Genomic DNA, 13,823 nt, shown 5'->3' with positions numbered 1-13,823 from the left:
TTGCATACACAAATTCATTTATTCATGTTCACCGATTCCTAAAATGATTAGATTCGTGTTCACTAATACTAATCCTTTAGCAAACAAGTCAATTCAAACAGTGATCAGTTGATTAAACTAACATGCTTCCTAGTGTTCAGTTCGTATCAAGCAAGACTTGTAATAATAGTTAATCAAATTACTAATTCAATTTAACCTCTTGTTGATGGTTTATCACACAAGGCTCACACATTAACTTACTTATTTCCGAGTTAATCCTAGTTTCACATTCGTTATTCCTAGACATATAATCTTGATGGTCATTAAAATCATAAGAGACAAGCAATCAAGCAGATGTTCATACAACTCAATTTACTTGACAATTAACAGCAAATAATTATCATTAACATGTAAGGATCTTTTAACAAGCTTGGCAAGATAAATTAAACATGAAAAACAATCCAAAATAGCAATTAATCCAATAATCAAGGTTTCATACAATCATAAACACAAAGTAAAAGGTTTTTACACCTAAATCAGAAAGTAAACACATAATAGTATCACAGTGGAATGCTAAGCATGGTCACGTTAACAAACCACATGATTAATGACACGTATCCGCTTTCTAATCCTTCCGATCTCCGCTCCAGTTAGCTTAACGGCCTTTCGGCCGCCTCCTAGACCCTCAAAATGGCAACTATGAAGTTTTCTTGTTGCACAAGTCGAAGTGGAATATCATAGATTATGAAAATGGTGGAATGATATGGGGTATTTATAGTTGAAGGGAGATGGAATTAATATGGAATATTAGAGTTGGATTGGAATAAGGAAACTAATGGTGGCTTAGGGATTAAGCAAATAAAAATAAGGTAAGTGATGCTTGGGGAATAAGTAACTTGGAGGGAATTTCCGTCCAACTTTTATGCTTCATCTTCAAGGCCGATTTTGGATAAGATAAGTGTCGAATTAGCCAAAAGTCCCGCTCACATAAGTCGTAGGAAATTTCGTCTAGTTTTGAAAACATTTTGAATCTCATCAATTGGACTTTTGAGTCATCAGATATACCCGAAACACTGAAGAGGGGTCAATCTGCCAACAATATCCTTTTTGCATCTTTTCAACTCCATTTTCTTCCTTTTGCATTCTAGCTCCCATTTTAACTGTAATTGAATATTTTAAAGCATATTAAGTATCATTTGGTTCTAAATAACATAAAAACATGGTATAAAATAATAAGAAAACATCATAAATATATGCATAAAATAGACGTTATTACGAACACACGTGATGGAATTGGTGATCGAAAAGGTTGAGCAACTACCTAGAAACTTTGGGATGGTCCGTGTAGAAAGTATGGGTAGATGTGGAAAGTAGTATGGGCTCGTACTACCGAAAGCAGAGGACCCATACTCGATACAGGGGGTATTCCGGAGGATCTAAGTAGTAGATTGAGAGGTGATATCATGGTTTGAGTACCATGATTGGTAGCAGATTGAGAGGTGATATCATGGTTCGAGTACCATGATTGGTAGTAGATCGAGAGGCGATATCATGGTTCGAGTACCATGATTGGTAGCAGATTGAGAGGTGATATCATGGTTTAAGTACCATGATTGGTAGCAGATTGAGAGGTGATATCATGGTTCGGGTACCATGATTGGTAGCAGATTGAGAGGTGATATCATGGTTCGAATACCATGATTGGTAGCAGATCGAGAGGTGATATCATGGTTCGGATACCATGATTGGTAGCAGATTGAGAGGTGATATCATGGTTCGAATACCATGATTGGTAGCACATCGAGAGGTGATATCATGGTTGGAGTACCATGATTGGTAGCAGACCGAGAGGTGATATCATGGTTCGAATACCATAATTGGTAGCAGACTGGGAGGTGATATCATGATTCGAGTACCATGGTTGGTAGCAGATTGGGAGGTGATGTCATGGTTCGGGTACCATGATTCGTAGCAGATAGTGCTTAGGCCTTTTTTCCAGTTATCTCGTTGGTATTTTTTGACTGAGGTCGGATGTGATAGAGTCTGGGGGCCAAAGGGTCGTGCTTCACGAGTTTCAATGAAGCATACCTTGAGAGGGAGATCGGTTTAGTCCTGAGGAATTTTGGTGAGATGCCAGTAGGAGTCACATGACTCAGGGATGAGTAAGGATGGTGTTTATGGGGGATTACGGCCTGAGTTGAGCGATTGTCTGATAGTGATGTTGAAACGATCCAAAAATACGACCCAAAAAAAAAAAATTTTGTTTTTAATATAATCAAAACTGTAATCAGAGCATCATATAATAAAACCATACGTGATGTATTCCAAAACATAATAAAATACTGTGCGAAAAAAAAACTATATCATACTACATCAGATCAAAACATCTAAATCAATCCCAGGCTAAAACTGAGGCGGTGGTGTGTGCGATGCCATCATCCCGGGCTCTTCCCTTTGCTTGCAGAAGTACCTGAAACCCAAACTGAAACTGTAAGCACGAAGCTTAGTGAGCTCCCCCAAATTACCACATTCCATACAATAATATATATCAAGCACATACGAGGCCTTGCCCCCTCCATCGGACCGAAGTCCGAAGCTGACTGACTGGGACCTTATCCCCTACATCGAACCGAAGTCCGAAGCTGACATCGAACCGGAGTCCGGAGCTAACTGGGACCTTGTCCCCTACATCGAACCGAAGTCCGAAGCTGACATCGAACCGGAGTCCGGAGCTAACTGGGACCTTGTCCCCTACATCGAACCGAAGTCCGAAGCTGACATCGGACCGAAGTCCGAAGCTAACTGGGACCTTGTCCCCTACATCGGACCAAAGTCCGAAGCTGACATCGGACCGGAGCCCGAAGCTGACTGATCATAGCATAACATATCACTAACGTGAACACACATACCCTTGTTTGAGCCACGAAGGCATCAAACATGCTAACTACTACATCGGATAACATCCGGATACTACTACTAGCTAAACGGGTCGGCATTGTGGCCTTAGACCCGTTCCTACTGAAAGGAAACTCACCTCGTAATCTGGCGGCTGAGTGTGTGCCTCTGAAAGCTACCGGCTGCTGCTCCTGAATCTCCTCGGCTACCAACCCATGAACACACTCAATCAAATACTAAACACTGCACTTGGGGTAAAATGACTCTTTTACCCTTGGCCAAAGTCAACTTACTTTTGGGGCTGACTCGCCGAGTTGGGCCATCCAACTCGCCGAGTCCTACTCTCACTTCTCAGTTCTACATGCTGCTACTCGTCGAGTGTGGCATCGACTCGACGAGTACCCTCTTGATCCAAGAACTCTGACAATCTTCATCCGACTCGCCGAGCCGTAAGAACAAACTCGACGAGTTGTTCATGATCCTAAGGAGATTGCCTTGGACTCGCCGAGTCGTATGAACAACTCGCCGAGTCCCTCCATCACTGAGTCTACCCTCAACTCGCTGAGTCCACACTCTAACTCACTGGATTCACTCGACACTGGTCAAAATGAAGGACTCGGGAACTCGCGACCCAACTCGCCGAGTCATTCTTCCCGACTCGCCGAGTTGCCGCCATGCAACTGATTTTTACTCGATTTTGTTTGAATCCAACGCATACAATAGATAGATCTGAGTCCAATAAGCTGCTTTACCACGTAAAGTTTCCAACTTTACGTGCACAACCTCATGAATAAGGGAAATAAGGCTAAAAGATGCATAAAATGGGTAGATCTATGATTATTATGCAAAGTAACTCCAAAAAGACAGTAGATCCGGGCTCTACAACACCCCAACACTCAGATCCAAAGGTATTTCGACTTATTAAGACACCCATGCAAACATAAGGCTTTGAACAACAACAAATAACATCTTAGAAGAGCTCTAATGGAAGATTAAAACATATGACAAGAAGGGAACTCTGAAAATACCTCAATAAACTCAGATTTGCCCTTGGATCTTTGCAATACAACTCGTTTCCTTGCTTCTTTCTTCTTCTCCTTCTTCACACCTTCACAAAATGACACCAAATCACTTATAAGCTTTCAAGGGGGGGGGGATTAGGGTTTCTCACTGAGTTCACAGGGTGAGGGAGGCGAGAATGGGGCTTTAAGATGGTTTAAATAGTGGGCAACCCGGGGTTTTAGGGTTTCATCCAGACGGATGGACTCGCCGAGTCCAGGATATGGACTCGCCGAGTCGCCGGCTCCCGCGTGCACAAGATGCGCGACCCGACTCGGCGAGTCAGGCTAGAACTCGCCGAGTCCCTCTTGAAAACTTAGCCCAAAATCAAATTAATTAACATACCGGAAACGGGTCGTTACAGATGTCACCTTTTGTGACTTAAGCGGTGCTATTTACGTTCCTATGAGAAACATGAGAGGTATTGAGATTTTCAGTTTCCGAGGTTGGGGGTAATCCCTGTGAGGTAGCTTTTGTTACGATATTTCTTCGGCGTATCTAGGCAGTATGCATGCCGCGCGGTAAGCATGAGTAGGTCGTCAGTGGGGACTGAGATGGTCAAGGACCAGGATACACCCTATTTGAGCATAGTAGGGTATGTGTTAGCTGCAGCAACGGACGATCAAGAGGAGTATATCGGAGCGGTGGCTCTTATTGTCTATGAATGGTATCGAGTGTGGAAATGAGGTCTCTGCTCTTATGATAATTCACGTGATGGAACGTTGGTTGTGTTGGATTAATGTCTAAGTCCATAACTATAATTGGTAAGACTTGACCCGACCCGGCATGGTCCATTTGGGTTGCATGGCATCATGCATTTGGATAGACTATAATGAGAGAAATAACACTTAAGGTTGGTTAATATATTATAAGTTCTAATATATTAATAAGATTATTTAATTAGTATTGATCAAGAATTAATCTAGGATTAATTAAGTGATCAAAAGACGACTAATTAAATATATGGGTTGATTGTGCAAATCATCCATAACTTATATAGTGGGCCAAAGCTCCATGGATAATCAAGTTGGGTGAAACCCATATGATGCTCCATGGTGTATTTGAACCCATGGATCCAAGGAAATGGAAGGCCATGACAATTAGGGTTTACCCTAATTGTAACACACTATATAAGCATCATATTATTCACCAAAATCGGCCACTAGTGTGTGTAAAAGAAAGGGCTAACCGATTTCATGAGTTGTGGATTTCTCTCAAGTCATTCCAAGTGTATTTGGTGTTGTGTGAACCATTTGGGGTGTCACACTTGAGGCACTAGGCACTCAAGCTTCATGAAGACATTGCACATCAAAGATGTATGTATTCTATCTTATTATATTCATTGTTTTGTATGCTAGATTAAGATAATACCTTGCAAAGTTCATATTTGCATGTATAATAGAGAAAACATAGATCCAAGGTATTTAGGATTGCATGTACACTTAGGAGTGTTAGAATGCTCAAAACCCAACAGTGGTATCAGAGCCTAGGCTTGCTTTCTCTTATACTTGATGCAAATAGATTTTTCGAAGCCAAGAAACTGTCAGAGCCTAAAACTCGACGAGTTCTGGTAGAAAACTCGACGAGTTCATGTATTAGAGCATGAACTCGATGAGTTCCATGAAGAACTCGACGAGTTTGGCCTCCAGACAGCATATCTTCGTGGTTTTTGGCTGGAATTAGACTAGGAACATTACCCTAAGATGTTTTTGGACTTAGAAACTTGTTTTTGATGTGGTAATGTTCATGCTAATCCAATTTCAAAGATAATTGTCAATAGATTCATGTTTTGTATTAGTTTAAGGTTTAGACTAATTACATGAAAATTTTGATTTGAATTATCTTGTTCTTATGAGTTGCTTAGATTAATAGGAAGTTATGTGAAATTGTTGTTTTCAATCCATTTTAATCGAAGAGTTGATTGTAAGATGTGTTTATGTAACTTGTCCTCAAGTTATATGAAAAGTCACATTTAAGTTTCATAAAACTCATAAAAGTTGACAAAGGTTACAAAATGAAGATTCTTGTCTCATTGAATGGTTTTATGACTCCATTTGTCCTCAAGTTATGGAAGTTCAAGAGTCACTTCATTAAGTAATAAAATGTGTAATCTTAATTAATTTCATAAGTTATAAAATAAAGATAAGTTAATTCTTTTATTAGTTTAAAGTCTTCCATAACTTGTCCTCAATTTATGGAACTTGAAGAGTTTTTGGATTAAAACCACTTTAAACACATAGGTTATGGAATTAATTAGTTTTGAATAGTTTCAAAACTTGCCCTCAAGTTTTGGAATTTGAAAAGTTTTCACTTATGAATACTTTAATTCCAAGTTAGCCCTTAAAATTTTAAAAGTTAAAATTCAACCCTTATAATTTATAATATTATAAGTTAATAATATTTATATACATGTTAGTAGGCCTCATTCACGAAGCCGGTCTATAAGGGGGGTATAAGGTTACTGCCTATAAAATGGCAGTTTAATGGGTGTCCACTCTCACCCACCGCTTCCTTGACCGGTGGAGGGTCGTTAGCCGAACGAGTTTGACAGGACTATAATTCTCCTTTCATTAAAAGTATTAATGATTAATACTAAGTAACTAAACTCTTAATAATACCCAATCTTAGTTACTTAGGAAAATGTGAATAAGGTGCTAATCCATGAAATTACACTTTGCACTTTGTTTTAGTCGGTTAGTGGAGCGTGTGTGGTTAACCGGCACACTAACTCGTATTTAACAAGGTAGGCAAAGGGTAACTTAATGTTTATCATAGTATCGATAGAGCGTGTGTGGTTAACCGGCACATCGATTGAGGGGTAAACACTTAAGGGTACCAAGTAATTTGCATTGTTACTTCACACCTTGTTTTGTGATCCTCGGCATCCCAGTCACAAAACCTGAAGGGCACACTCGAGATTGAAACATGCCATTGAAAAGTTCAATGAATCTCAAAAGATCTAGGAGTTTCAAAACCAATTAAAACCTAATAATACGTTTCATTTATCTTGGTGGAAATTGGTGAATCGTCATTCACCTACCTTCAAATATTTTATAGCTTGGATTACGGCATCCCTCTTCCAAGTTATATAAGTATTGTGTTGGGTCCTAGCCTTAATATTTCATATTGGGTGTTATATTAAGGACTTCAAATCAACTATCTTGAATATCTCCCAAAAAATGTTTGGTTTAGACATTTATGATCTTCCCAAATCTCTTGAAACAAGCTTTCCTAAATGAAGATAATGTCCCATGGAAATCACACTTCTTTCACCTCCTCCAATTATTCTCCCTAACCCACAAGTTCAAGGTCACTCAAGACCTATTGGCAAGGAAGGTCTAGGTGTGATCACATCTTGGAGATGTAGTCACATATTGACAAGCTGGAAGAGTTGGGTGTCAAAGTCTTTAGAATATTGGTGGCTCAATCACCTTCTAAGTCACATAGTGAGTTCTTTTGGGATTCCTATGAAATAGACTATGACAAGACCCTTAATGATCTTATCTATTTGCTAAGATCAACTTCCTAAAACTTTATGGACATTGACAATGATGACATTGGATATCTAGTAAAGCTCTCTCTTCCCAGTGGAAAGGGATCGGCCATAGTCAAATCGGTTAACCAAATGGTAAAGAGAAAAGCTAAGTCTGTGATAGTCCAGTGCACCATTACCAAAGGGTCCATATGTTTACATTGCCAAAGGAAGGGGCATTGGTTGAGAATCTTCCAATTTACCTAAGGGTGTTAAAGTCAATAAGTTTGACTCTACTTTAGGTAAAGTCCACTATCTAACTCTGATAAGTTTCTATTCTGAGACTCTTGATACATAATGTGACTCGGTCACATGTTGATGTTTTAAGAATCAAAGAAAAGTAAAGAAACTTAAAGAAAGAATATGTTGAATCTGATCGCATAGATGGATTTCTATCGCATAGTTTGAAGATTGGATTCTTAAGCTACTTCTTAGGAGTTATGATATATTGCTTAGGAATAGATAACAACAAAGTTTTCATGTGCTTTTGCACTGTAAGGATAGTTTTTCGCAAAGTTTTAAAATAAAAGGAAAATTTTTGAATTTATTTATTGTAAAATATCCTTACAATGGTATCTGTGAAAATTTTTGTTGCTTATAAGATTTCATTAATAGCAAGAGTGGAAATATGAAATTGATTCTTTCATTTGTGGTAATGTCTAAATTTACCCAATAAGGAAAGATTCTCATCACCCAAGTTTTAATTGGACCAGAACTTGGAATCATGCAAGTTGTATAGCATGATGAATGAGAACTTTCAAGCATTGAAAAATTAAGACTAACTACTTGTTCACATGGATGTGTGAGTCAAGTGAAGGACTAAGGGATCGAGTACACATTCTTGTGCACTGGTCAAGTCCACCACAAAAGATCGATAAGATTATTCGTCATAATTTACTAAAGCTCAGTAAATATGGTTATACTTACAAGCTTAAGTGTAATTCTGAGACATTGGAAAAAGGTTCCAATGTAAGGCAGAGCGAATAAGAAGAATTAAATTAGGCAGAAGGATAAAAGTTTCTCAAATCTGAAAAGATGGGAGAGTACTTTAGTATCAGTTTTTATGATCATCTTAATGATTTAGAGACCTCATCACAATTCATCCTCTAAGTGCATTCTGATAGCTAAGAAAAGGAGCTATGAATTGTTGAAGTGGTTAAATCAAGAAGATGATTCATACTTCGTTCCAAAAACAATTCTTAGAGTCATACTCCAAGATTGTAACTTGCGTGACATGTCTTTGAGAAGGTTTAAACACACATGTCAAATGTAAGAGTAAAGTTTTCTACTCTTGTACATTTGAAATTGGTAAGTTGTGATGTTTTGGATAAAACAAAGACCAACTAAGGCCAATTGTGTGAAGTGTTTGTCTTGATTAGAATCCACACTATCTCTTGAATATCTTACAAGGAAGTCTTATATGTCAAGAGGATAGTGGGAGTCTTAAAGGTCTTGAAAAGAACTAATCAGGAATAAAACCTGAAGTTCTTCACTAGCACACGACTTGAGGTTTACAACCTATCGTGTTGACATATTTTGTGCCCATTCCAGTTAAAGTCGGCTTTGCATATGAGTTCTTAGAGTTCTTAATTGGTTGCATAACAACTTGGAAGCAATGGCAGGCCCTTGAGCTACCAGGTGGCAAGAAATTAAGATTGAGTTTAGTCCATATGAGATTAGATTTGTCATTATCCTTGTCTTGTGATTATGGTTTTGACAAATTCATATGGGTAGGAACTCATACACCATAAAAATCTAAGGGTCATAAGGTTTCTCTCCGATTCATGAAAATGATGGTGAGGAAACACTTCCACCAGGTAGATTTGAAGTAGATAGCAATTGTGATATTTGCATTCTCAAAGTCGTTAGTGGAGCTGTGTGGTTAACCGGCATACTAACATGGACTTGTGAGAAGTGGCAAAAAGGTCTAAACAATTGAGACTATGATTACGACATCCTTTTTCATAGTTCTAAGCTTGTTTAGACACACATGTGAGCTATCTAAAAGAGGTGTATGATTTTGATAAAGTCTTATCAAAACAATCTAGTATCAGAAATCTGAACTTTGGTAAGAAAGTCAGCTAATTTCTTAGTACATGTCAAAGCTAGTGGGAGCTTAAGTGTTATGCTAATAATCATCATGTTATTGGTAGCATGATAATTATGATAAAGGTTGCAAGTTAGCAATGTTAATTATAGAAAACAAAAGTTTCAACTGGGAAAGAGTTGTTTTGCTATAATTAAGAGAGAGAAATTATACTTCATCTCAAATCTATAAGCTTAGATCGTGAGGTTTTAATCATTTAGTCAAGGATATATATATATATATATATATATATATATATATATATATATATATATATATATATATGAATTTCATGTTGGAATGGCTCAACATAAGGAAATTCCGTATATGAGTCCATTATTTGCGTTCGAAAATTCGATTATGATTACGACATCCCTTTTCATAATCTGAATTATGAGAACTTGGCAAATAGAAATGGAAATGTTATAGCAAAAGACTGGTTTAGTCTTTATGTGAGACATCATGAATCGTGTCCCATATGCTTTGGATATAGGATCGATTACATGTGCTATATTCATCCTTTCTAAAATTTTCCAAATGCTTGGGGCATTAAGAAGGGAAAAGGTCTAGAATTGGATATGACTAAAAGGATTAAACAATTGTCGAGGACAATCTAAGGTTTACCAAAGTTTGGTTGCTCAAGGACAGTTCAAAGTATAGTGATAATTCTGGAAGGACCATATTGGCATAATCTGTAAGGAGGCAACTCTTGTTCAGAAGTGATAGTCAAAATGGAATCTGGAAATGTTTCAAAGTTAGAAATTATTCAATATGTGTAAGATTAGGAAACTTAATGCAAGAAGGATGTTTCCAAGGAGCTGATCTACTTTGGAATGCTCTGTAATGGTTGTTGTCAAGTCTTTATGACTTTGTGCAAAATCATTACAAGAGGATCAATGCATATAAGTTTAGAATCTAACAGATTATAGTAAATGACATGAATTTGGAATTCTTGCATTTGTAGTAAGGATTTGGGACTGTGAAAGAGGATCATTGGAGTTATGATCAATTGATCTAATTCACAAAGTGAAGATCATAGACAAACATAGTATGCATACTTGGTGTATGGCATGACTAGTGTTTAGAAAACATAGTGTACAAGCTTGGAGCATGGGACAACTATTGTTTTAAATTCAAGAATAAAGTTGATAGCTGAAACAGTATACAATGAATAATGTGTAATCATATGGTGATAAATAAAAGGTGTTTTATTTATGTTCATAGGTTTTGATACTATATTGGATTCAATTATTCTTGTGTTTCATTTTGCATGTTTTCACTTCCAGAATAAACTAGGTTGTTCTTCCGGAATGACTAAGTTATTCAAACCATCCACAGTCGGTCATATGTTAGAAGTAGATATGAATCAAGACTATCATGGGTTGGCTTGTAGAGGTCTAAGATGTTGGACAAAGGGCTACAACACTCATGAGTGCTCATAAGTTCTGAGTATTTGATTCAACCTGCGCTCATTGGAATCACTTCATGGATTTTATCATGAGTGATCATGAGACAATAATATCTTATATTCTTCAAACCTAGAGATATGAGTTGTTACTATGAGTTGGTTATACATTGATTGCACGAAAACGCATTCGGTAACTCGGTGTTATAAAACGTGTCTTTGTGTATGATTCAGCAAGTAGCAGAACAAGCCATATGAGTTGAAGTTTATCCATTCCTTTTACCTTCGGGATTAAAGCGATATCTGTGGGCCCCTCGATGATTTGATGATGACAAATGGAAGTGCTCGGCCGGGCCAAGACTGATTTGACTTGTTCAATTAGTCAGTCGTCATAAATCGGAAATCGGGAAACAACAAATGGACATAGAGAATGATTATAATCCATGTCTCAGTCCATATGATATCTAAAATGGAGGAATATATGATTCCTTATCTAATGGACAAGTCATTGACAAAGGTCAGAGTTCATCTACAAGGTCAGAGTTCGACGAAAGCTTTTGAGAGCTACGATTGCCAGTCGGTTCTTGAAGTCATACTTGCAATAATAGTTTTAGACTTATCCAAGTGGGAGATTGTTGGATTAATGTCTAAGTCCATAACTATAATTGGTAAGACGACCCGACCCGGCATGATCCATTTGGGTTGCCTGGCATCATGCATTTGGATAGACTATAATGAGAGAAATAACACTTAAGGTTTTTTAATATATTATAAGTTCTAATATATTAATAAGATTATTTAATTAGTATTGATCAAGAATTAATCTAGGATTAATTAAGTGATCAAAAGAAGACTAATTAAATATATGGGTTGATTGTGCAAATCATCCATAACTTATATAGTGGGCCAAAGCTCCATGGATAATCAAGTTGGGTTAAACCCATATGATGCTCCATGGTGTATTTGAACCCATGGATCCAAGGAAATGGAAGGCCATGACAATTAGGGTTTACCCTAATTGTAACACACTATATAAGCATCATATTATTCACCAAAATTGGCCACTAGTGTGTGTAAACGAAAGGGCTAGCCGATTTCATGAGTTGTGGATTTCTCTCAAGTCATTCCAAGTGTATTTGGTGTTGTGTGAACCATTTGAGGTGTCACACTTAAGGCACTAGGCACTCAAGCTTCATGCATACATTACACATCAAAGAGTTATGTATTCTATCTTGTTATATTCATTGTTTTGTATGCTAGATTAGGATAATACCTTGGAAAGTTCATATTTGCATGTATAATAGAGAAAACATAGATCCAAGGTATTTAGGGTTGCATGTACACTTAGGAGTGTTAGAATGCTCAAAACCCAACAGGTTGAGGAGTCGAGGATGAGGTGTATGGTAGTTCATTATTTCCAGACTAAGAGTCAGGGTTACTACTAGACAGATGAGATGCCCAGTAGTGGAATGATATGATATTTTGAATGAATAGAGGTATTCATGAAGAGAAGTTTCTGAGGATTTCATCTGAGATTCGAGGTATTTGGAGTTGCTTGATCTCTATCGGGGAGATCATCGAGCGTTGCGTAGCACCTTCCAAGAGTAGGTGTGATGTTACTGGTGGAAACAGTCTGTGAGATAGATTGTTGGTGCGTCAGTTAGCGATGGTTCGAACCCTGAGTGGGGGAGAACTGAGTATTTTATAGAGGGGATCATAGATTTGTTCAAGAGCGGTTAGAGAATTGGATATAGAGACCTGCGATATGGGTTGATGAGACCAGGGTAGTTGGTGGCGAGATGCAGAGAGAGATGATGTATGTGGTACATGTTTAAGGAAGGATGAGTGTCTCCACGGCAAGTGGCCGTTGGTCGGAGACCTGGTGGTGGTTAGGAATTCTTCGAGGTTATAATGGTGAATTCAAGGTGGTTGGCTCATATGGCTAGTTCGGCGGTTGAGAAAAAATTTGGTTCAATGTTGTAACATCCCAAAATTCAAGGCCAAAAATTTCGTTTTGATTAAGTTATAATATAAAACCATCAGTAATTGATAGGTTATAATAACAAACGTGAAGATCGATTAGATATTTGTAACAGGTATTGCGATGAACACAAAACAATAAATAAGACAAGAGTGGATCAAAATATGTCGAATGATTAGATCAAACAATCCTCAGCAGAGCTCGACTAAGAACTTCCGTTGTAGAGGATTTAGGGTTACAAGAACGATAATAATAAACTTCTGAATAATGCTCTAATCGTTCTATTCTATCGTTAACCTAAGATGCATGCAAGCACCTATATTTATATTCAACCCTACTAAACTCACGGATGGACAGGCCCATACCGGAGATACAAAAATGGACTAGCTAACGAGCCCAATAGAGGCAACATATTATACAAAACGTGACCCAAAAATCTCCCCCTTTGCGTCAAATTGGAGTGAGACTACTTCTTCTTCTTGCTTGGGCCAGCAGCGGGAACTTTCTTCGTAGTATCAAACAGACAAGAGATTAGCGCGAGAATAGTCTGTCTGAACCGAATGTACCATTGAATCATGTCATCGAAGTACTTGATATCATCCGCTGTGTTCTGCTTGCATCTGTGGATGATCCCTAAAACATGCTCTAAACAAGCAGTGGTGTAGAGGTGTTTGTCAGCCAAGGCGAAAAGACATTTCTGTCCTTCGTTCCTAGTGAACATGACCGAATTCCTTCTCGAGTCAATTTTACCCATCTGCATTTGGTTGAGATCACTGGCAGAGCCAACAGGAGATATTGTTGGTTTCTTCTTAAATACGCTTGCAATCTCCTGATCCATCAGTGAAACTTCCATGATGTAGCACACGAGCATCCTCTTGAAATGGTC

Source organism: Lactuca sativa, chromosome 4 (genome assembly GCF_002870075.4).
Source record: "Lactuca sativa cultivar Salinas chromosome 4, Lsat_Salinas_v11, whole genome shotgun sequence".
NCBI lineage: Eukaryota > Viridiplantae > Streptophyta > Magnoliopsida > Asterales > Asteraceae > Lactuca > Lactuca sativa.
This window is presented reverse-complemented; position numbering follows the sequence as displayed.